Below are 23,384 nucleotides of genomic sequence, written 5' to 3'. Positions count from 1 at the left end.
TGTGATGTTGCTGTGTATGGAGGGATGAGGGAGCAGTATGTAATGGTACCCAGAGGGGTACAGATAAGGTGATGTTACTGTGGATGGAGGGATGAGGGAGCAGCATGTTATGGCACACAGAGGGGACAGATAAGGTGATGTTACTGTGGATGGAGGGATGAGGAGCAGCATGTTATGGCACACGGAGGGACAGATAAGGTGATGTTACTGTGGATGGAGGGATGAGGGAGAAGTATGTTATGGTACACAGAGGGGACAGATAAGGTGATGTTACTGTGGATGGAGGGATGAGGGAGCAGTATGTTATGGTACACAGAGGGGGACAGATAAGGTGATATTACTGTGGATGGAGGGATGAGGGAGCAGTATGTTATGGCACACAGAGGGGGACAGATAAGGTGATATTACTGTGGATGGAGGAATGAGGGAGCAGTATGTTATGGCACACAGAGGGGACAGATAAGGTGATGTTACTGTGGATGGAGGGATGAGGGAGCAGTATGTTATGGTACACAGAGGGGGACAGATAAGGTGATATTACTGTGGATGGAGGGATGAGGGAGCAGTATGTTATGATACACAGAGGGGACAGATAAGGTGATGTTACTGTGGATGGAGGGATGAGGGAGCAGTATGTTATAGTACACAGAGGGGACAGATAAGGTGATGTTACTGTGGATGGAGGAGCAGTATGTTATGGTACACAGAGGGGACAGATAAGGTGATGTTACTGTGGATGGAGGTATGGGGGAGCAGTATGTTATGGCACACAGAGGGGACAGATAAGGTGATGTTACTGTGTATGGAGGGATGAGGGAGCAGTATGTTATGGTACACAGAGGGGGACAGATAAGGTGATATTACTGTGGATGGAGGGATGAGGGAGCAGTATGTTATGATACACAGAGGGGACAGATAAGGTGATGTTACTGTGGATGGAGGGATGAGGGAGCAGTATGTTATGGCACACAGAGGGGACAGATAAGGTGATGTTACTGTGGATGGAGGGATGAGGGAGCAGTATGTTATGATACACAGAGGGGACAGATAAGGTGATATTACTGTGTATGGAGGGATGAGGGAGCAGTATGTTATGGTACACAGAGGGGACAGATAAGGTGATGTTACTGTGGATGGAGGGATGAGGGAGCAGTATGTTATGGCACACAGAGGGGACAGATAAGGTGATGTTACTGTGGATGGAGGGATGAGGGAGCAGTATGTTATGGCACACAGAGGGGACAGATAAGGAGATGTTACTGTGGATGGAGGGATGAGGGAGCAGTATGTTATGGTACACAGAGGGGGACAGATAAGGTGATATTACTGTGTATGGAGGGATGGCAGAGCAGTATGTAATGGTACCCAGAGGGGACAGATAAGGTGATGTTACTGTGGATGGAGGTATGAGGGAGCAGTATTTTATGGCACACAGAGGGGACAGATAAGGTGATTTTACTGTGGATGGAGGGATGAGGGAGCAGTATGTTATGGTACATAGAGGGGACAGATAAGGTGATGTTACTGTGGATGGAGGGATGAGGGAGCAGCATGTTATGGTACACAGAGGAGACAGATAAGGAGATGTTACTGTGGATGGAGGGATGAGGGAGCAGTATGTTATGGCACACAGAGGAGACAGATAAGGTGATGTTACTGTGGATGGAGGGATGAGGGAGCAGCATGTTATGGTACACAGAGGGGACAGATAAGGTGATGTTACTGTGGATGGAGGGATGAGGGAGCAGTATGTTATAGTACACAGAGGGGACAGATAAGGTGATGTTACGGTGGATGGAGGGATGAGGGAGCAGTATGTTATGGTACACAGAGGGGGACAGATAAGGTGATGTTACTGTTTATGGAGGGATGAGGGAGCAGTATGTTATGGTACATAGAGGGGACAGATAAGGTGATGTTACTGTGGATGAAGGGATGAGGTAGCAGTATGTTATGTTACACAGAGGGGTACATGGAAGGTGATGTTACTGTGGATGGAGGGATGAGGGAGCAGTATGTTATAGTACACAGAGGGGACAGATAAGGTGATGTTACTGTGGATGGAGGGATGAGGAGCAGTATGTAATGGTACCCAGAGGGGTACAGATAAGGTGATGTTACCGTGGATGGAGGGATGAGGAGAAGTATGTTATGGCACACAGAGGGGTACAGATAAGGTGATGTTACTGTGGATGGAGGATGAGGGAGCAGTATATTATGGTACACAGAGGGGTACAGATAAAGTGCTGTTACTGTGGATGGAGGGATGAGGGATCAGTATGTTGTAGTACACAGAGGGGACAGATAAGGTGATGTTACTGTGGATGGAGGGATGAGGGAGCAGTATATTATGGTACACAGAGGGGTACAGATAAGGTGATGTTACTGTGGATGGAGGGATGAGGGAGCAGTATGTTATAGTACACAAAGGGGTACAGATAAGGTGATGTTACTGTGGATGGAGGGATGAGGGAGCAGCATGTTATGGCACACAGAGGGGACAGATAAGGTGATGTTGCTGTGTATGGAGGGATGAGGGAGCAGTATGTTATGGCACACAGAGGGGACAGATAAGGTGATGTTACTGTGTATGGAGGGATGAGGGAGCAGTATGTTATGGCACACAGAGGGGACAGATAAGGTGATGTTGCTGTGTATGGAGGGATGAGGGAGCAGTTTGTAATGGTACCCAGAGGGGTACAGATAAGGTGATGTTACTGTGGATGGAGGGATGAGGGAGCAGCATGTTATGGCACACAGAGGGGACAGATAAGGTGATGTTACTGTGGATGGAGGGATGAGGAGCAGCATGTTATGGCACACGGAGGGACAGATAAGGTGATGTTACTGTGGATGGAGGGATGAGGGAGAAGTATGTTATGGTACACAGAGGGGACAGATAAGGTGATGTTACTGTGGATGGAGGGATGAGGGAGCAGTATGTTATGGTACACAGAGGGGGACAGATAAGGTGATATTACTGTGGATGGAGGGATGAGGGAGCAGTATGTTATGGCACACAGAGGGGGACAGATAAGGTGATATTACTGTGGATGGAGGAATGAGGGAGCAGTATGTTATGGCACACAGAGGGGACAGATAAGGTGATGTTACTGTGGATGGAGGGATGAGGGAGCAGTATGTTATAGTACACAGAGGGGACAGATAAGGTGATGTTACTGTGGATGGAGGAGCAGTATGTTATGGTACACAGAGGGGACAGATAAGGTGATGTTACTGTGGATGGAGGTATGGGGGAGCAGTATGTTATGGCACACAGAGGGGACAGATAAGGTGATGTTACTGTGGATGGAGGGATGAGGGAGCAGTATGTTATGATACACAGAGGGGACAGATAAGGTGATGTTACTGTGGATGGAGGGATGAGGGAGCAGTATGTTATGGCACACAGAGGGGACAGATAAGGTGATGTTACTGTGGATGGAGGGATGAGGGAGCAGTATGTTATGATTAGGGGTGAGCGGGTTCGGATTTCTGAAATCCGAACCCCCCCGAGCCCCCCCGATCCGAGTCCGATCCGAGTCAGGCTCGACTTTTCCCGCCTGACTCGGATCTGAAATCGAGGCAAAACGTCATCATCCCGCCTTCCGAGTCTCGCGGGTTTTGGATCCTATATAAGGTACCCGCGTCGGCGCCATTTTCTCACTCGGCTGTGGACAGTGAAGAGGGAGGGTGGGAGTTAGGGCTGTGTAGTGTAGTGTAGTGTAGTGTAGTGCTGCTGTTGTCCACTACTTCAAAGTCCATAGGGGCTGGCTGTGTTGTGCTGTGCTGCTGTTGTTAATAGGGGCTGTGTCCACTACTTCAAAGTCCATAGGGGCTGGCTGGACTGTGTTGTGCAGTCAGTTCTCCATAGGGGCTGTGTCCACTCCAAAGTCCTGTGCAGTGTCCCAGTCCTAAAGGAGTGCTGTAGTGTTGTCCAGGGGGTGCTCTGTCCATCAGGGGTGCTCCCCCCAAGTGCTAAAAAAATAATATATTTTCTGTGTTTGTGAATTGTGTGCGCAGTAGCCGCACGTGCATCAACAAAGTAGTGCCAAGCGTGCGCCTGTGTCATAAGTAAAGGGCCGGCTGGCTTGACCGTTAAAGGGTGCTGTATCCCCCGAAAGTACACTCCAGTCCAAACCCAAAAAAAATTATTTTCTGTGTTTGTGAATTGTGTGCGCAGTAGCCGCACGTGCATCAACAAAGTAGTGCCAAGCGTGCGCCTGTGTCATAAGTAAAGGGCCGGCCGGCTTGACCGTTAAGGGTGCTGTAACCCCCGAAAGTACACTCCAGTCCAAACAAAAAAAAAAATTATTTTCTGTGTTTGTGAATTGTGTGCGCAGTAGCCGCACGTGCATCAACAAAGTAGTGCCAAGCGTGCGCCTGTGTCATAAGTAAAGGGCCGGCTGGCTTGACCGTTAAGGGTGCTGTAACACCCGAAAGTACACTCCAGTCCAAACCAAAAAAAAAATTATTTTCTGTGTTTGTGAATTGTGTGCGCAGTAGCCGCACGTGCATCAACAAAGTAGTGCCAAGCGTGCACCTGTGTCATAAGTAAAGGGCCGGCTGGCTTGACCGTTAAGGGTGCTGTAACCCCCGAAAGTACACTCCAGTCCAAACCAAAAAAAAAATTATTTTCTGTGTTTGTGAATTGTGTGCGCAGTAGCCGCACGTGCATCAACAAAGTAGTGCCAAGCGTGCGCCTGTGTCATAAGTAAAGGGCCGGCTGGCTTGACCGTTAAAGGGTGCTGTAACCCCCAAAGTACACTCCAGTCCAAACCAAAAAAAAAATAATTTTCTGTGTTTGTGAATTGTGTGCGCAGTAGCCGCACGTGCATCAACAAAGTAGTGCCAAGCGTGCGCCTGTGTCATAAGTAAAGGGCCGGCTGGCTTGACCGTTAAGGGTGCTGTAACCCCCGAAAGTACACTCCAGTCCAAACCAAAAAAAAATTATTTTCTGTGTTTGTGAATTGTGTGCGCAGTAGCCGCACGTGCATCAACAAAGTAGTGCCAAGCGTGCGCCTGTGTCATAAGTAAAGGGCCGGCTGGCTTGACCGTTAAAGGGTGCTGTAACCCCCGAAAGTACACTCCAGTCCAAACCAAAAAAAAATTATTTTCTGTGTTTGTGAATTGTGTGCGCAGTAGCCGCACGTGCATCAACAAAGTAGTGCCAAGCGTGCGCCTGTGTCATAAGTAAAGGGCCAGCTGGCTTGACCGTTAAGGGTGCTGTAACCCCCGAAAGTACACTCCAGTCCAAACCAAAAAAAAAATTATTTTCTGTGTTTGTGAATTGTGTGCGCAGTAGCGCCGCACGTGCATCAACAAAGTAGTGCCAAGAGTGCACCTGTGTCATAAGTAAAGGGCCGGCTGGCTTGACCGTTAAGGGTGCTGTAACCCCCGAAAGTACACTCCAGTCCAAACCAAAAAAAAAATTATTTTCTGTGTTTGTGAATTGTGTGCGCAGTAGCCGCACGTGCATCAACAAAGTAGTGCCAAGCGTGCGCCTGTGTCATAAGTAAAGGGCCGGCTGGCTTGACCGTTAAAGGGTGCTGTAACCCCCAAAGTACACTCCAGTCCAAACCAAAAAAAAAAATTATTTTCTGTGTTTGTGAATTGTGTGCGCAGTAGCCGCACGTGCATCAACAAAGTAGTGCCAAGCGTGCGCCTGTGTCATAAGTAAAGGGCCGGCTGGCTTGACCGTTAAGGGTGCTGTAACCCCCGAAAGTACACTCCAGTCCAAACCAAAAAAAAAATTATTTTCTGTTTGTGAATTGTGTGCGCAGTAGCCGCACGTGCATCAACAAAGTAGTGCCAAGCGTGCGCCTGTGTCATAAGTAAAGGGCCGGCTGGCTTGACCGTTAAAGGGTGCTGTAACCCACAAAGTACACTCCAGTCCAAACCAAAAAAAAAATTATTTTCTGTGTTTAGCCGCACGTATATATCAAATCGATATAACATAAATGGAGGACCAAAGTTTCTCCGATAAAAATAAAATAGAGAAAGATCAAGAACCACTTCCTCCTAGTGCTGAAGCTGCTGCCACTAGTCATGACATAGACGATAACATGCCATCAACGTCGTCTGCCAAGGCCGATGCCCAATGTCATAGTAGAGGGCACATACAATCCCAAATGGCAAAGTTCAGGAAAATGACCTTGAAAAAGACATTTAAATCAGCTGAAGAGAAACGTAAACTTGCCAATATGCCATTTACGACACGGAGTGGCAAGGAACGGCTAAGGTCGATCCCTAGTATGTTCATGACTAGTGGTTCAGCTTCACATGACGATGGAAGCCCTCCTCCCACTAAAAAAATCTAAAGAGTTAAGCTGGCAAAAGCACAGCGAAGAACTGTGCTTTCTAAGAAGATATCACAAATCCCCAAGGAGAGTCCAAGTGTGGTGGTGGTTGCGATGCCTGACCTTCCCAGCACTGGACGGGAAGAGGTGGCTCTTTCCACCATTTGCACGCCCCCTGCAAGTGCTGAAAGGAGCACCCACAGTCCACTTGCTGATATGCAAATTGAAGATGTCACTGTTGAAGTACAACAGGATGAGGATACTGGTGTAGCTGGCGCTGAGGAGGAAGTTGGCGAGGAGGATTCTGATGGTGATGTGGTTTGTTTAAATCAGGCTCCGGGGGAGACAGTTGTTGTCCGTGGGATGAAAAAGCCCATCACGGTCATGCCTGGGCAGAAGACCAAACATTCCACCTCTTTGGTCTGGCAATATTTCTATCCAAATCCGGACAACAACTGTCTTGCCATATGTACCATATGTAAAGGTGAAATAAGTAGGGGTAGGGACGTCAACCACCTAGGAACATCCTCCCTTATACAGCACCTGCAGCGCGTTCATAAAAAGTTACTGTCAAGTTCAGAAACTTTGGCTAAGACCGTAAGCAGTCCAGGGACACCTAAATCCCGTTGTCCTGTTGTATCCAAGCGCCTGCAAACCACACCGTCAACTCCCTCCTCGTCAATTTCCTCCTTAGTCAGGATCGGAAGTAGTCCTGCAGGCCATGTCACTGGCATGACTGACTCTCCTATCCGGGATTCCTCTGGAGGATCCTGCATTGCTACGCCTACTGCTGCCGCTGCTGCTGTTGCTGCTGCTGGGAGTCGTTCATCATCCCAGAGAGGAAGTAGGAACACCACTACTTTTACTAAACAATTGACCCTCCAACAGTCCTTAGCGAGGAGGATGAAGTACGACAGCAGTCATCCTGAAGCAAAACGTATAACTGAGGCCTTGACTGCTATGTTGGTGTTAGACGTGCGTCCGGTATCCGCCATTAGTGCAGTGGGATTTAGACAATTGATGGAGGTAGTGTGTCCCCGGTTCCAAATCCCGTCTAGATTCCACTTCACTAGGCAGGCGATACCGAGACTGTACAGAAACGTCAGAAAAAGTGTCCTCAGTGTCCTGAAAAATGCCGTTGTACACAATGTCCACTTAACCACGGACATGTGGACAAGTGGAACAGGGCAGACTAAGGACTATATGACTGTGACAGCCCACTGGGTAGATGTATCACCTTACGCAGCAACAGCAGCAGCGTCACCAGTAGCAGCATCTCAGAAATGCCAGCTCGTTACAAGGCAGGCTACGCTGTGTATCACCGGTTTCAGTAAGAGGCACACCGCCGACAACCTCTTAGAGAAACTGAGTGAAATCATCGCCCAGTGGCTTACCCCACTTAGACTCTCCTGGGGATTTGTGATATCTGACAACGCCACCAATATTGTGCGGGCATTACATCTGGGCAAATTCCAGCACGTCCCATGTTTTGCTCACACAATAAACTTGGTGGTGCAGAATTTTCTGAAAAGCGACAGGGGCGTGCAGGAGACGCTTTGGGTGGCCCGAAAAATTTCTGGCCACTTTCGCCATTCAGCGACTGCGTGCCGAAGACTGGAGCGCCAGCAAACACTCTTGAACCTGCCCCGCCATCACCTGAAGCAAGAGGTTCTGACGCGGTGGAACTCAACCCTCTATATGCTTCAGAGGATGGAGGAGCAGCAAATGGCCATACAAGCCTATACATCCACCTATGACATAGGCAAAGGAGGGGGTATGCACCTGACTCAAGCGCAGTGGAGAATGATTTCCGTGTTGTGCAAGGTTCTCCAGCCCTTCGAACTTGCCACACGTGAAGTCAGTTCAGACACTGCCAGCTTGAGTCAGGTCATTCCCCTCATCAGGCTTTTGCAGAAGCAGCTGGAGAAAGTGAAGGAGGAGCTAAGACGGAGCGATTCCGCTCGGCATGTGGGACTTGTGGATGAAGCCCTTCATTCGCTTTGCCAGGATTCCAGGGTGGTCAATCTGTTGAAATCAGACCACTACGTTTTGGCCACCGTGCTCGATCCTAGGTTTAAAGCCTATGTGGTGTCTCTCTTTCCGGCCGACACAAGCCTGCAGAGGTGCAAAGACCTGCTGGTGAACACACTGTCAGCTGAAGCGGAACGTGACACGTCAACGGCTCCTTCTTCATTTTCTCCTGCAACTGGGGCTGCCAGGAAAAAACGTAGGTATCCTAAGCAACCCGCTGGCGGTGATGCAGGGCAGGCAGGACCAAGTTTGGACATCTGGTCCGGACTGAAGGACCTGGCAACAATTTCTGACATGTCTACTGTCACTGCATATGATACTGTCACCATTGACAGAATGGTGGAGGATTACATCGGTGACAGCATCCAAGTAGGCATGGCAGACAGTCCATACCTGTACTGGCAGGAAAAAGAGGCAATTTGGAGGCCCCTGTACAAACTGGCTCTATTTTACCTGAGTTGCCCCCCCTCCAGTGTGTACTCCGAAAGAGTGTTTAGTGCAGCCGGGAAACTTGTCAGCGAAAGGCGTAGGAGGTTGCTTCCACAGAATGTGGAGAAGATGATGTTCATCAAAATGAATTATCAGCTCTTCCAGGGAGACCAGCCTCCAGAAGGTACAGAGGGACCTGTGGTGGTGGATTCAAGTGGGGACGAGTTAATACTTTGTGAGGATGAGGATGTACACACTGAAGAGGGTGAGGAATCGGTGGATGAGGAGGATGAGGATGACATCTTGCCTCCATAGAGTCAGTTTGTGCAGGGACACATTAATTGCCAGCTTGTTTTGTGGGGGCCCAAACGAACCAATCATTTCAGCCACAGTTGTGTGGCAGACCCTGGCGCTGAAATGATTGGTTTGTTAAAGTGTGCATGTCCTGTTTATACAACATAAGGGTGGGTGGGAGGGCCCAAGGACAATTCCATCTTGCACCTCTTTTTTTTCTTTGCATTATGTACAGTTTGGGGCCTAGTTTTTCAAACTGCCATCCTGTCTGCCACTGCAGTTTCACGCCTAGATGGGTCACGTGTTTGTGCCGCCCACTCGTGTCGCTTAGCATAGTCATCCAGCTACCTCGGTGCAACGTTTTGGACATAAAAACACTATTGTGAGGTGTGAGGTGTTCAGAATAGACTGGAAATGAGTGGAAATTAAGGTTATTGAGGTTAATAATAGCATAGGAGCAGAAAAACCTACAAATTCTGTGATTTTAGCTGTTTTTATGCTTTTTTAAAAAAAAATACAGATCCAAAACACAAAACCCAGAACCCAAAACACGGAAGGGTGGTTTTGGCAAAACCAATCCAGATCCAAAACACGAAGAAAGATCCAGATCCAAAACCAAAACACAAAACACGAAAAGTGGCCGGTGCACACCCCTAGTTATGATACACAGAGGGGACAGATAAGGTGATATTACTGTGTATGGAGGGATGAGGGAGCAGTATGTTATGGTACACAGAGGGGACAGAGAAGGTGATATTACTGTGGATGGAGGGATGAGGGAGCAGTATGTTATGATACACAGAGGGGACAGATAAGGTGATGTTACTGTGGATGGAGGGATGAGGGAGCAGTATGTTATGGCACACAGAGGGGACAGATAAGGTGATGTTACTGTGGATGGAGGGATGAGGGAGCAGTATGTTATGGCACACAGAGGGGACAGATAAGGTGATGTTACTGTTAATGGAGGGATGAGGGAGCAGTATGTTATGATACACAGAGGGGACAGAGAAGGTGATATTACTGTGTATGGAGGGATGGAGGAGCAGTATGTAATGGTACCCAGAGGGGACAGATAAGGTGATGTTACTGTGGATGGAGGGATGAGGGAGCAGTATGTTATGATACACAGAGGGGACAGATAAGGTGATATTACTGTGTATGGAGGGATGAGGGAGCAGTATGTTATGGTACACAGAGGGGACAGATAAGGTGATGTTACTGTGGATGGAGGGATGAGGGAGCAGTATGTTATGGCACACAGAGGGGACAGATAAGGTGATGTTACTGTGGATGGAGGGATGAGGGAGCAGTATGTTATGGCACACAGAGGGGACAGATAAGGAAATGTTACTGTGGATGGAGGGATGAGGGAGCAGTATGTTATGGTACACAGAGGGGGACAGATAAGGTGATATTACTGTGTATGGAGGGATGGAGGAGCAGTATGTAATGGTACCCAGAGGGGACAGATAAGGTGATGTTACTGTGGATGGAGGTATGAGGGAGCAGTATTTTATGGCACACAGAGGGGACAGATAAGGTGATTTTACTGTGGATGGAGGGATGAGGGAGCAGTATGTTATGGTACATAGAGGGGACAGATAATGTGATGTTACTGTGGATGGAGGGATGAGGGAGCAGCATGTTATGGTACACAGAGGAGACAGATAAGGAGATGTTACTGTGGATGGAGGGATGAGGGAGCAGTATGTTATGGCACACAGAGGAGACAGATAAGGTGATGTTACTGTGGATGGAGGGATGGGGGAGCAGTATGTTATGGCACACATAGGGGAAAGATAAGGTGATGTTACTGTGGATGGAGGGATGAGGGAGCAGCATGTTATGGTACACAGAGGGGACAGATAAGGTGATGTTACTGTGGATGGAGGGATGAGGGAGCAGTATGTTATAGTACACAGAGGGGACAGATAAGGTGATGTTACTGTGGATGGAGGGATGAGGGAGCAGTATGTTATGGTACACAGAGGGGACAGATAAGGTGATGTTACTGTGGATGGAGGGATGAGGGAGCAGTATGTTATGGTGCACAGAGGGGACAGATAAGGTGATGTTACTGTGGATGGAGGGATGAGGGAGCAGTATGTTATGGCAAACAGAGGGGACAGATAAGGTGATGTTACTGTGTATGGAGGGATGAGGGAGCAGTATGTTATGGTACATAGAGGGGACAGATAAGGTGATGTTATTGTGGATGGAGGGATGAGGTAGCAGTATGTTATGTTACACAGAGGGGTACATGGAAGGTGATGTTACTGTGGATGGAGGGATGAGGGAGCAGTATGTTATAGTACACAGAGGGGACAGATAAGGTGATGTTACTGTGGATGGAGGGATGAGGAGCAGTATGTAATGGTACCCAGAGGGGTACAGATAAGGTGATGTTACCGTGGATGGAGGGATGAGGAGAAGTATGTTATGGCACACAGAGGGGTACAGATAAGGTGATGTTACTGTGGATGGAGGATGAGGGAGCAGTATATTATGGTACACAGAGGGGTACAGATAAAGTGCTGTTACTGTGGATGGAGGGATGAGGGAGCAGTATGTTGTAGTACACAGAGGGGACAGATAAGGTGATGTTACTGTGGATGGAGGGATGAGGGAGCAGTATATTATGGTACACAGAGGGGTACAGATAAGGTGATGTTACTGTGGATGGAGGGATGAGGGAGCAGTATGTTATAGTACACAAAGGGGTACAGATAAGGTGATGTTACTGTGGATGGAGGGATGAGGGAGCAGCATGTTATGGCACACAGAGGGGACAGATAAGGTGATGTTGCTGTGTATGGAGGGATGAGGGAGCAGTATGTTATGGCACACAGAGGGGACAGATAAGGTGATGTTACTGTGTATGGAGGGATGAGGGAGCAGTATGTTATGGCACACAGAGGGGACAGATAAGGTGATGTTGCTGTGTATGGAGGGATGAGTGAGCAGTATGTAATGGTACCCAGAGGGGTACAGATAAGGTGATGTTACTGTGGAGGGAGGGATGAGGGAGCAGCATGTTATGGCACACAGAGGGGACAGATAAGGTGATGTTACTGTGGATGGAGGGATGAGGAGCAGCATGTTATGGCACACGGAGGGACAGATAAGGTGATGTTACTGTGGATGGAGGGATGAGGGAGAAGTATGTTATGGTACACAGAGGGGACAGATAAGGTGATGTTACTGTGGATGGAGGGATGAGGGAGCAGTATGTTATGGTACACAGAGGGGGACAGATAAGGTGATTTTACTGTGGATGGAGGGATGAGGGAGCAGTATGTTATGGCACACAGAGGGGGACAGATAAGGTGATATTACTGTGGATGGAGGGATGAGGGAGCAGTATGTTATAGTACACAGAGGGGACAGATAAGGTGATGTTACTGTGGATGGAGGAGCAGTATGTTATGGTACACAGAGGGGACAGATAAGGTGATGTTACTGTGGATGGAGGTATGGGGGAGCAGTATGTTATGGCACACAGAGGGGACAGATAAGGTGATGTTACTGTGTATGGAGGGATGAGGGAGCAGTATGTTATGGTACACAGAGGGGGACAGATAAGGTGATATTACTGTGGATGGAGGGATGAGGGAGCAGTATGTTATGATACACAGAGGGGACAGATAAGGTGATGTTACTGTGGATGGAGGGATGAGGGAGCAGTATGTTATGGCACACAGAGGGGACAGATAAGGTGATGTTACTGTGGATGGAGGGATGAGGGAGCAGTATGTTATGATACACAGAGGGGACAGATAAGGTGATATTACTGTGTATGGAGGGATGAGGGAGCAGTATGTTATGGTACACAGAGGGGACAGATAAGGTGATGTTACTGTGGATGGAGGGATGAGGGAGCAGTATGTTATGGCACACAGAGGGGACAGATAAGGTGATGTTACTGTGGATGGAGGGATGAGGGAGCAGTATGTTATGGCACACAGAGAGGACAGATAAGGAGATGTTACTGTGGATGGAGGGATGAGGGAGCAGTATGTTATGGTACACAGAGGGGGACAAATAAGGTGATATTACTGTGTATGGAGGGATGGAGGAGCAGTATGTAATGGTACCCAGAGGGGACAGATAAGGTGATGTTACTGTGGATGGAGGTATGAGGGAGCAGTATTTTATGGCACACAGAGGGGACAGATAAGGTGATTTTACTGTGGATGGAGGGATGAGGGAGCAGTATGTTATGGTACATAGAGGGGACAGATAAGGTGATGTTACTGTGGATGGAGGGATGAGGGAGCAGCATGTTATGGTACACAGAGGAGACAGATAAGGAGATGTTACTGTGGATGGAGGGATGAGGGAGCAGTATGTTATGGCACACAGAGGAGACAGATAAGGTGATGTTACTGTGGATGGAGGGATGGGGGAGCAGTATGAAATGGCACACATAGGGGACAGATAAGGTGATGTTACTGTGGATGGAGGGATGAGGGAGCAGCATGTTATGGTACACAGAGGGGACAGATAAGGTGATGTTACTGTGGATGGAGGGATGAGGGAGCAGTATGTTATGGTACACAGAGGGGACAGATAAGGTGATGTTACTGTGGATGGAGGGATGAGGGAGCAGTATGTTATGGTACACAGAGGGGACAGATAAGGTGATGTTACTGTGGATGGAGGGATGAGGGAGCAGTATGTTATGGTGCACAGAGGGGACAGATAAGGTGATGTTACTGTGGATGGAGGGATGAGGGAGCAGTATGTTATGGCAAACAGAGGGGACAGATAAGGTGATGTTACTGTGTATGGAGGGATGAGGGAGCAGTATGTTATGGTACATAGAGGGGACAGATAAGGTGATGTTACTGTGGATGAAGGGATGAGGTAGCAGTATGTTATGTTACACAGAGGGGTACATGGAAGGTGATGTTACTGTGGATGGAGGGATGAGGGAGCAGTATGTTATAGTACACAGAGGGGACAGATAAGGTGATGTTACTGTGGATGGAGGGATGAGGAGCAGTATGTAATGGTACCCAGAGGGGTACAGATAAGGTGATGTTACCGTGGATGGAGGGATGAGGAGAAGTATGTTATGGCACACAGAGGGGTACAGATAAGGTGATGTTACTGTGGATGGAGGATGAGGGAGCAGTATATTATGGTACACAGAGGGGTACAGATAAAGTGCTGTTACTGTGGATGGAGGGATGAGGGAGCAGTATGTTGTAGTACACAGAGGGGACAGATAAGGTGATGTTACTGTGGATGGAGGGATGAGGGAGCAGCATGTTATGGTACACAGAGGGGACAGATAAGGTGATGTTACTGTGGATGGAGGGATGAGGGAGCAGTATGTTATGGTACACAGAGGGGACAGATAAGGTGATGTTACTGTGGATGGAGGGATGAGGGAGCAGTATGTTATGGTACACAGAGGGGACAGATAAGGTGATGTTACTGTGGATGGAGGGATGAGGGAGCAGTATGTTATGGTGCACAGAGGGGACAGATAAGGTGATGTTACTGTGGATGGAGGGATGAGGGAGCAGTATGTTATGGCAAACAGAGGGGACAGATAAGGTGATGTTACTGTGTATGGAGGGATGAGGGAGCAGTATGTTATGGTACATAGAGGGGACAGATAAGGTGATGTTACTGTGGATGAAGGGATGAGGTAGCAGTATGTTATGTTACACAGAGGGGTACATGGAAGGTGATGTTACTGTGGATGGAGGGATGAGGGAGCAGTATGTTATAGTACACAGAGGGGTACAGATAAGGTGATGTTACTGTGGATGGAGGGATGAGGGAGCAGCATGTTATGGCACACAGAGGGGACAGATAAGGTGATGTTACTGTGTATGGAGGGATGAGGGAGCAGTATGTTATGGCACACAGAGGGGACAGATAAGGTGATGTTGCTGTGTATGGGGGGATGAGGGAGCAGTATGTAATGGTACCCAGAGGGGTACAGATAAGGTGATGTTACTGTGGATGGAGGGATGAGGGAGCAGCATGTTATGGCACACAGAGGGGACAGATAAGGTGATGTTACTGTGGATGGAGGGATGAGGAGCAGCATGTTATGGCACACGGAGGGACAGATAAGGTGATGTTACTGTGGATGGAGGGATGAGGGAGAAGTATGTTATGGTACACAGAGGGGACAGATAAGGTGATGTTACTGTGGATGGAGGGATGAGGGAGCAGTATGTTATGGTACACAGAGGGGGACAGATAAGGTGATATTACTGTGGATGGAGGGATGAGGGAGCAGTATGTTATGGCACACAGAGGGGGACAGATAAGGTGATATTACTGTGGATGGAGGAATGAGGGAGCAGTATGTTATGGCACACAGAGGGGACAGATAAGGTGATGTTACTGTGGATGGAGGGATGAGGGAGCAGTATGTTATAGTACACAGAGGGGACAGATAAGGTGATGTTACTGTGGATGGAGGAGCAGTATGTTATGGTACACAGAGGGGACAGATAAGGTGATGTTACTGTGGATGGAGGTATGGGGGAGCAGTATGTTATGGCACACAGAGGGGACAGATAAGGTGATGTTACTGTGGATGGAGGGATGAGGGAGCAGTATGTTATGATACACAGAGGGGACAGATAAGGTGATGTTACTGTGGATGGAGGGATGAGGGAGCAGTATGTTATGGCACACAGAGGGGACAGATAAAGTGATGTTACTGTGGATGGAGGGATGAGGGAGCAGTATGTTATGATACACAGAGGGGACAGATAAGGTGATATTACTGTGTATGGAGGGATGAGGGAGCAGTATGTTATGGTACACAGAGGGGACAGAGAAGGTGATATTACTGTGTATGGAGGGATGGAGGAGCAGTATGTAATGGTACCCAGAGGGGACAGATAAGGTGATGTTACTGTGGATGGAGGGATGAGGGAGCAGTATGTTATAGTACACAGAGGGTACAGATAAGGTGATGTTACTGTGGATGGAGGAGCAGTATGTTATGGAACACAGAGGGGACAGATAAGGTGATGTTACTGTGGATGGAGGGATGGGGGAGCAGTATGTTATGGCACACAGAGGGGACAGATAAGGTGATGTTACTGTGGATGGAGGGATGAGGGAGCAGTATGTTATGGTACACAGAGGGGACAGATAAGGTGATGTTGCTGTGTATGGGGGGATGAGGGAGCAGTATGTAATGGTACCCAGAGGCGTACAGATAAGGTGATGTTACTGTGGATGGAGGGATGAGGGAGCAGCATGTTATGGTACACAGAGGGGACAGATAAGGTGATGTTACTGTGGATGGAGGGATGAGGGAGAAGTATGTTATGGTACACAGAGGGGACAGATAAGGTGATGTTACTGTGGATGGAGGGATGAGGGAGCAGTATGTTATGGTACACAGAGGGGGACAGATAAGGTGATATTACTGTGGATGGAGGGATGAGGGAGCAGTATGTTATGGCACACAGAGGGGGACAGATAAGGTGATATTACTGTGGATGGAGGAATGAGGGAGCAGTATGTTATGGCACACAGAGGGGACAGATAAGGTGATGTTACTGTGGATGGAGGGATGAGGGAGCAGTATGTTATAGTACACAGAGGGGACAGATAAGGTGATGTTACTGTGGATGGAGGAGCAGTATGTTATGGTACACAGAGGGGACAGATAAGGTGATGTTACTGTGGATGGAGGGATGGGGGAGCAGTATGTTATGGCACACAGAGGGGACAGATAAGGTGATGTTACTGTGGATGGAGGGATGAGGGAGCAGTATGTTATGGTACACAGAGGGGACAGGATAAGGTGATGTTACTGTGGATGGAGGGATGAGGGAGCAGTATGTTATGGTACACAGAGGGGGACAGATAAGGTGATATTACTGTGGATGGAGGGATGAGGGAGCAGTATGTTATGATACACAGAGGGGACAGATAAGGTGATGTTACTGTGGATGGAGGGATGAGGGAGCAGTATGTTATGGCACACAGAGGGGACAGATAAGGTGATGTTACTGTGGATGGAGGGATGAGGGAGCAGTATGTTATGATACACAGAGGGGACAGATAAGGTGATATTACTGTGTATGGAGGGATGAGGGAGCAGTATGTTATGGTACACAGAGGGGACAGAGAAGGTGATATTACTGTGTATGGAGGGAAGGAGGAGCAGTATGTAATGGTACCCAGAGGGGACAGATAAGGTGATGTTACTGTGGATGGAGGGATGAGGGAGCAGTATGTTATAGTACACAGAGGGTACAGATAAGGTGATGTTACTGTTGATGGAGGAGCAGTATGTTATGGAACACAGAGGGGACAGATAAGGTGATGTTACTGTGGATGGAGGGATGGGGGAGCAGTATGTTATGGCACACAGAGGGGACAGATAAGGTGATGTTACTGTGGATGGAGGGATGAGGGAGCAGTATGTTATGGTACACAGAGGGGACAGATAAGGTGATGTTACTGTGTATGGAGGGATGAGGGAGCAGTATGTTATGGTACACAGAGGGGGACAGATAAGGTGATATTACTGTGGATGGAGGGATGAGGGAGCAGTATGTTATGATACACAGAGGGTACAGATAAGGTGATGTTACTGTGGATGGAGGGATGAGGGAGCAGTATGTTATGGCACACAGAGGGGACAGATAAGGTGATGTTACTGTGGATGGAGGGATGAGGGAGCAGTATGTTATGATACACAGAGGGGACAGATAAGGTGATATTACTGTGTATGGAGGGATGAGGGAGCAGTATGTTATGGTACCCAGAGGGGACAGATAAGGTGATATTACTGTGGATGGAGGGATGAGGGAGCAGTATGTTATGGTCCACAGAGGGGACAGATAAGGTGATATTACTGTGTATGGAGGGATGGAAGAGCAGTATGTAATGGTACCCAGAGGGGACAGATAAGGTGATATTACTGTGGATGGAGGGATGAGGGAGCAGTATGTTATGGTCCACAGAGGGGACAGATAAAATGATATTGCTGTGGATGGAGGGATGAGGGAGCAGTATATTATGGTACTCAGAGGGGACAGATAAGGTGATATTACTGTGGATGGAGGGATGAGGGAGCAGTATGTTATGGTACACAGAGGGGACAGATAAGGTGATATTACTGTGTATGAAGGGATGGAGCAGCAGTATGTAATGGTACCCAGAGGGGTACAGATAAGGTGATGTTACTGTGGATGGAGGGATGAGGGAGCAGTATGTTATGGTACACAGAGGGGACAGATAAGGTGATGTTACTGTGGATGGAGGGATGAGGGAGCAGTATGTTATGGCACACAGAGGGGACAGATAAGGTGATGTTACTGTGGATGGAGGGATGAGGGAGCAGTATATTATGGCACACAGAGGGGACAGATAAGGTGATTTTACTGTGGATGGAGGGATGATGGAGCAGTATGTTATGGTACACAGAGGGGACAGATAAGGTGATGTTACTGTGGATGGAGGGATGAGGGAGCAGCATGTTATGGTACACAGAGGAGACAGATAAGGAGATGTTACTGTGGATGGAGGGATGAGGGAGCAGTATGTTATGGCACACAGAGGAGACAGATAAGGTGATGTTACTGTGGATGGAGGGATGGGGGAGCAGTATGTTATGGCACACATAGGGGAAAGATAAGGTGATGTTACTGTGGATGGAGGGATGAGGGAGCAGCATGTTATGGTACACAGAGGGGACAGATAAGGTGATGTTACTGTGGATGGAGGGATGAGGGAGCAGTATGTTATAGTACACAGAGGGGACAGATAAGGTGATGTTACTGTGGATGGAGGGATGAGGGAGCAGTATGTTATGGTACACAGAGGGGACAGATAAGGTGATGTTACTGTGGATGGAGGGTTGAGGGAGCAGTATGTTATGGCACACAGAGGGGACAGATAAGGTGATGTTACTGTGGATGGAGGGATGAGGGAGCAGTATGTTATGGCAAACAGAGGGGACAGATAAGGTGATGTTACTGTGTATGGAGGGATGAGGGAGCAGTATGTTATGGTACATAGAGGGGACAGATAAGGTGATGTTACTGTGGATGGAGGGATGAGGTAGCAGTATGTTATGTTACACAGAGGGGTACATGGAAGGTGATGTTACTGTGGATGGAGGGATGAGGGAGCAGTATGTTATGGCACACAGAGGGGACAGATAAGGTGATGTTACTGTGGATGGAGGGATGAGGGAGCAGTATGTTATAGTACACAGAGGGGACAGATAAGGTGATGTTACTGTGGATGGAGGAGCAGTATGTTATGGTACACAGAGGGGACAGATAAGGTGATGTTACTGTGGATGGAGGTATGGGGGAGCAGTATGTTATGGCACACAGAGGGGACAGATAAGGTGATGTTACTGTGGATGGAGGGATGAGGGAGCAGTATGTTATGATACACAGAGGGGACAGATAAGGTGATGTTACTGTGGATGGAGGGATGAGGGAGCAGTATGTTATGGCACACAGAGGGGACAGATAAAGTGATGTTACTGTGGATGGAGGGATGAGGGAGCAGTATGTTATGATACACAGAGGGGACAGATAAGGTGATATTACTGTGTATGGAGGGATGAGGGAGCAGTATGTTATGGTACACAGAGGGGACAGAGAAGGTGATATTACTGTGTATGGAGGGATGGAGGAGCAGTATGTAATGGTACCCAGAGGGGACAGATAAGGTGATGTTACTGTGGATGGAGGGATGAGGGAGCAGTATGTTATAGTACACAGAGGGTACAGATAAGGTGATGTTACTGTGGATGGAGGAGCAGTATGTTATGGAACACAGAGGGGACAGATAAGGTGATGGTACTGTGGATGGAGGGATGGGGGAGCAGTATGTTATGGCACACAGAGGGGACAGATAAGGTGATGTTACTGTGGATGGAGGGATGAGGGAGCAGTATGTTATGGTACACAGAGGGGACAGATAAGGTGATGTTGCTGTGTATGGGGGGATGAGGGAGCAGTATGTAATGGTACCCAGAGGCGTACAGATAAGGTGATGTTACTGTGGATGGAGGGATGAGGGAGCAGCATGTTATGGTACACAGAGGGGACAGATAAGGTGATGTTACTGTGGATGGAGGGATGAGGGAGAAGTATGTTATGGTACACAGAGGGGACAGATAAGGTGATGTTACTGTGGATGGAGGGATGAGGGAGCAGTATGTTATGGTACACAGAGGGGGACAGATAAGGTGATATTACTGTGGATGGAGGGATGAGGGAGCAGTATGTTATGGCACACAGAGGGGGACAGATAAGGTGATATTACTGTGGATGGAGGAATGAGGGAGCAGTATGTTATGGCACACAGAGGGGACAGATAAGGTGATGTTACTGTGGATGGAGGGATGAGGGAGCAGTATGTTATAGTACACAGAGGGGACAGATAAGGTGATGTTACTGTGGATGGAGGAGCAGTATGTTATGGTACACAGAGGGGACAGATAAGGTGATGTTACTGTGGATGGAGGGATGGGGGAGCAGTATGTTATGGCACACAGAGGGGACAGATAAGGTGATGTTACTGTGGATGGAGGGATGAGGGAGCAGTATGTTATGGTACACAGAGGGGACAGGATAAGGTGATGTTACTGTGGATGGAGGGATGAGGGAGCAGTATGTTATGGTACACAGAGGGGGACAGATAAGGTGATATTACTGTGGATGGAGGGATGAGGGAGCAGTATGTTATGATACACAGAGGGGACAGATAAGGTGATGTTACTGTGGATGGAGGGATGAGGGAGCAGTATGTTATGGCACACAGAGGGGACAGATAAGGTGATGTTACTGTGGATGGAGGGATGAGGGAGCAGTATGTTATGATACACAGAGGGGACAGATAAGGTGATATTACTGTGTATGGAGGGATGAGGGAGCAGTATGTTATGGTACACAGAGGGGACAGAGAAGGTGATATTACTGTGTATGGAGGGAAGGAGGAGCAGTATGTAATGGTACCCAGAGGGGACAGATAAGGTGATGTTACTGTGGATGGAGGGATGAGGGAGCAGTATGTTATAGTACACAGAGGGTACAGATAAGGTGATGTTACTGTTGATGGAGGAGCAGTATGTTATGGAACACAGAGGGGACAGATAAGGTGATGTTACTGTGGATGGAGGGATGGGGGAGCAGTATGTTATGGCACACAGAGGGGACAGATAAGGTGATGTTACTGTGGATGGAGGGATGAGGGAGCAGTATGTTATGGTACACAGAGGGGACAGATAAGGTGATGTTACTGTGTATGGAGGGATGAGGGAGCAGTATGTTATGGTACACAGAGGGGGACAGATAAGGTGATATTACTTTGGATGGAGGGATGAGGGAGCAGTATGTTATGATACACAGAGGGTACAGATAAGGTGATGTTACTGTGGATGGAGGGATGAGGGAGCAGTATGTTATGGCACACAGAGGGGACAGATAAGGTGATGTTACTGTGGATGGAGGGATGAGGGAGCAGTATGTTATGATACACAGAGGGGACAGATAAGGTGATATTACTGTGTATGGAGGGATGAGGGAGCAGTATGTTATGGTACCCAGAGGGGACAGATAAGGTGATATTACTGTGGATGGAGGGATGAGGGAGCAGTATGTTATGGTCCACAGAGGGGACAGATAAGGTGATATTACTGTGTATGGAGGGATGGAAGAGCAGTATGTAATGGTACCCAGAGGGGACAGATAAGGTGATATTACTGTGGATGGAGGGATGAGGGAGCAGTATGTTATGGTCCACAGAGGGGACAGATAAAATGATATTGCTGTGGATGGAGGGATGAGGGAGCAGTATATTATGGTACTCAGAGGGGACACATAAGGTGATATTACTGTGGATGGAGGGATGAGGGAGCAGTATGTTATGGTACACAGAGGGGACAGATAAGGTGATATTACTGTGTATGAAGGGATGGAGCAGCAGTATGTAATGGTACCCAGAGGGGTACAGATAAGGTGATGTTACTGTGGATGGAGGGATGAGGGAGCAGTATGTTATGGTACACAGAGGGGACAGATAAGGTGATGTTACTGTGGATGGAGGGATGAGGGAGCAGTATGTTATGGCACACAGAGGGGACAGATAAGGTGATGTTACTGTGGATGGAGGGATGAGGGAGCAGTATATTATGGCACACAGAGGGGACAGATAAGGTGATTTTACTGTGGATGGAGGGATGATGGAGCAGTATGTTATGGTACACAGAGGGGACAGATAAGGTGATGTTACTGTGGATGGAGGGATGAGGGAGCAGCATGTTATGGTACACAGAGGAGACAGATAAGGAGATGTTACTGTGGATGGAGGGATGAGGGAGCAGTATGTTATGGCACACAGAGGAGACAGATAAGGTGATGTTACTGTGGATGGAGGGATGGGGGAGCAGTATGTTATGGCACACATAGGGGAAAGATAAGGTGATGTTACTGTGGATGGAGGGATGAGGGAGCAGCATGTTATGGTACACAGAGGGGACAGATAAGGTGATGTTACTGTGGATGGAGGGATGAGGGAGCAGTATGTTATAGTACACAGAGGGGACAGATAAGGTGATGTTACTGTGGATGGAGGGATGAGGGAGCAGTATGTTATGGTACACAGAGGGGACAGATAAGGTGATGTTACTGTGGATGGAGGGTTGAGGGAGCAGTATGTTATGGCACACAGAGGGGACAGATAAGGTGATGTTACTGTGGATGGAGGGATGAGGGAGCAGTATGTTATGGCAAACAGAGGGGACAGATAAGGTGATGTTACTGTGTATGGAGGGATGAGGGAGCAGTATGTTATGGTACATAGAGGGGACAGATAAGGTGATGTTACTGTGGATGGAGGGATGAGGTAGCAGTATGTTATGTTACACAGAGGGGTACATGGAAGGTGATGTTACTGTGGATGGAGGGATGAGGGAGCAGTATGTTATGGCACACAGAGGGGACAGATAAGGTGATGTTACTGTGGATGGAGGGATGAGGGAGCAGTATGTTATGGCACACAGAGGGGACAGATAAGGTGATGTTACTGTGGATGGAGGGATGAGGGAGCAGTATGTTATGGCACACAGAGGGGACAGATAAGGTGATGTTACTGTGGATGGAGGGATGAGGGAGCAGTATATTATGGCACACAGAGGGGACAGATAAGGTGATTTTACTGTGGATGGAGGGATGATGGAGCAGTATGTTATGGTACACAGAGGGGACAGATAAGGTGATGTTACTGTGGATGGAGGGATGAGGGAGCAGCATGTTATGGTACACAGAGGAGACAGATAAGGAGATGTTACTGTGGATGGAGGGATGAGGG

This window comes from Taudactylus pleione, unplaced genomic scaffold (assembly GCF_031769625.1).
Source record: "Taudactylus pleione unplaced genomic scaffold, aTauple2 ptg000400l, whole genome shotgun sequence".
Lineage (NCBI taxonomy): Eukaryota > Metazoa > Chordata > Amphibia > Anura > Myobatrachidae > Taudactylus > Taudactylus pleione.
Note: the sequence above shows the minus strand (reverse complement) of the source record.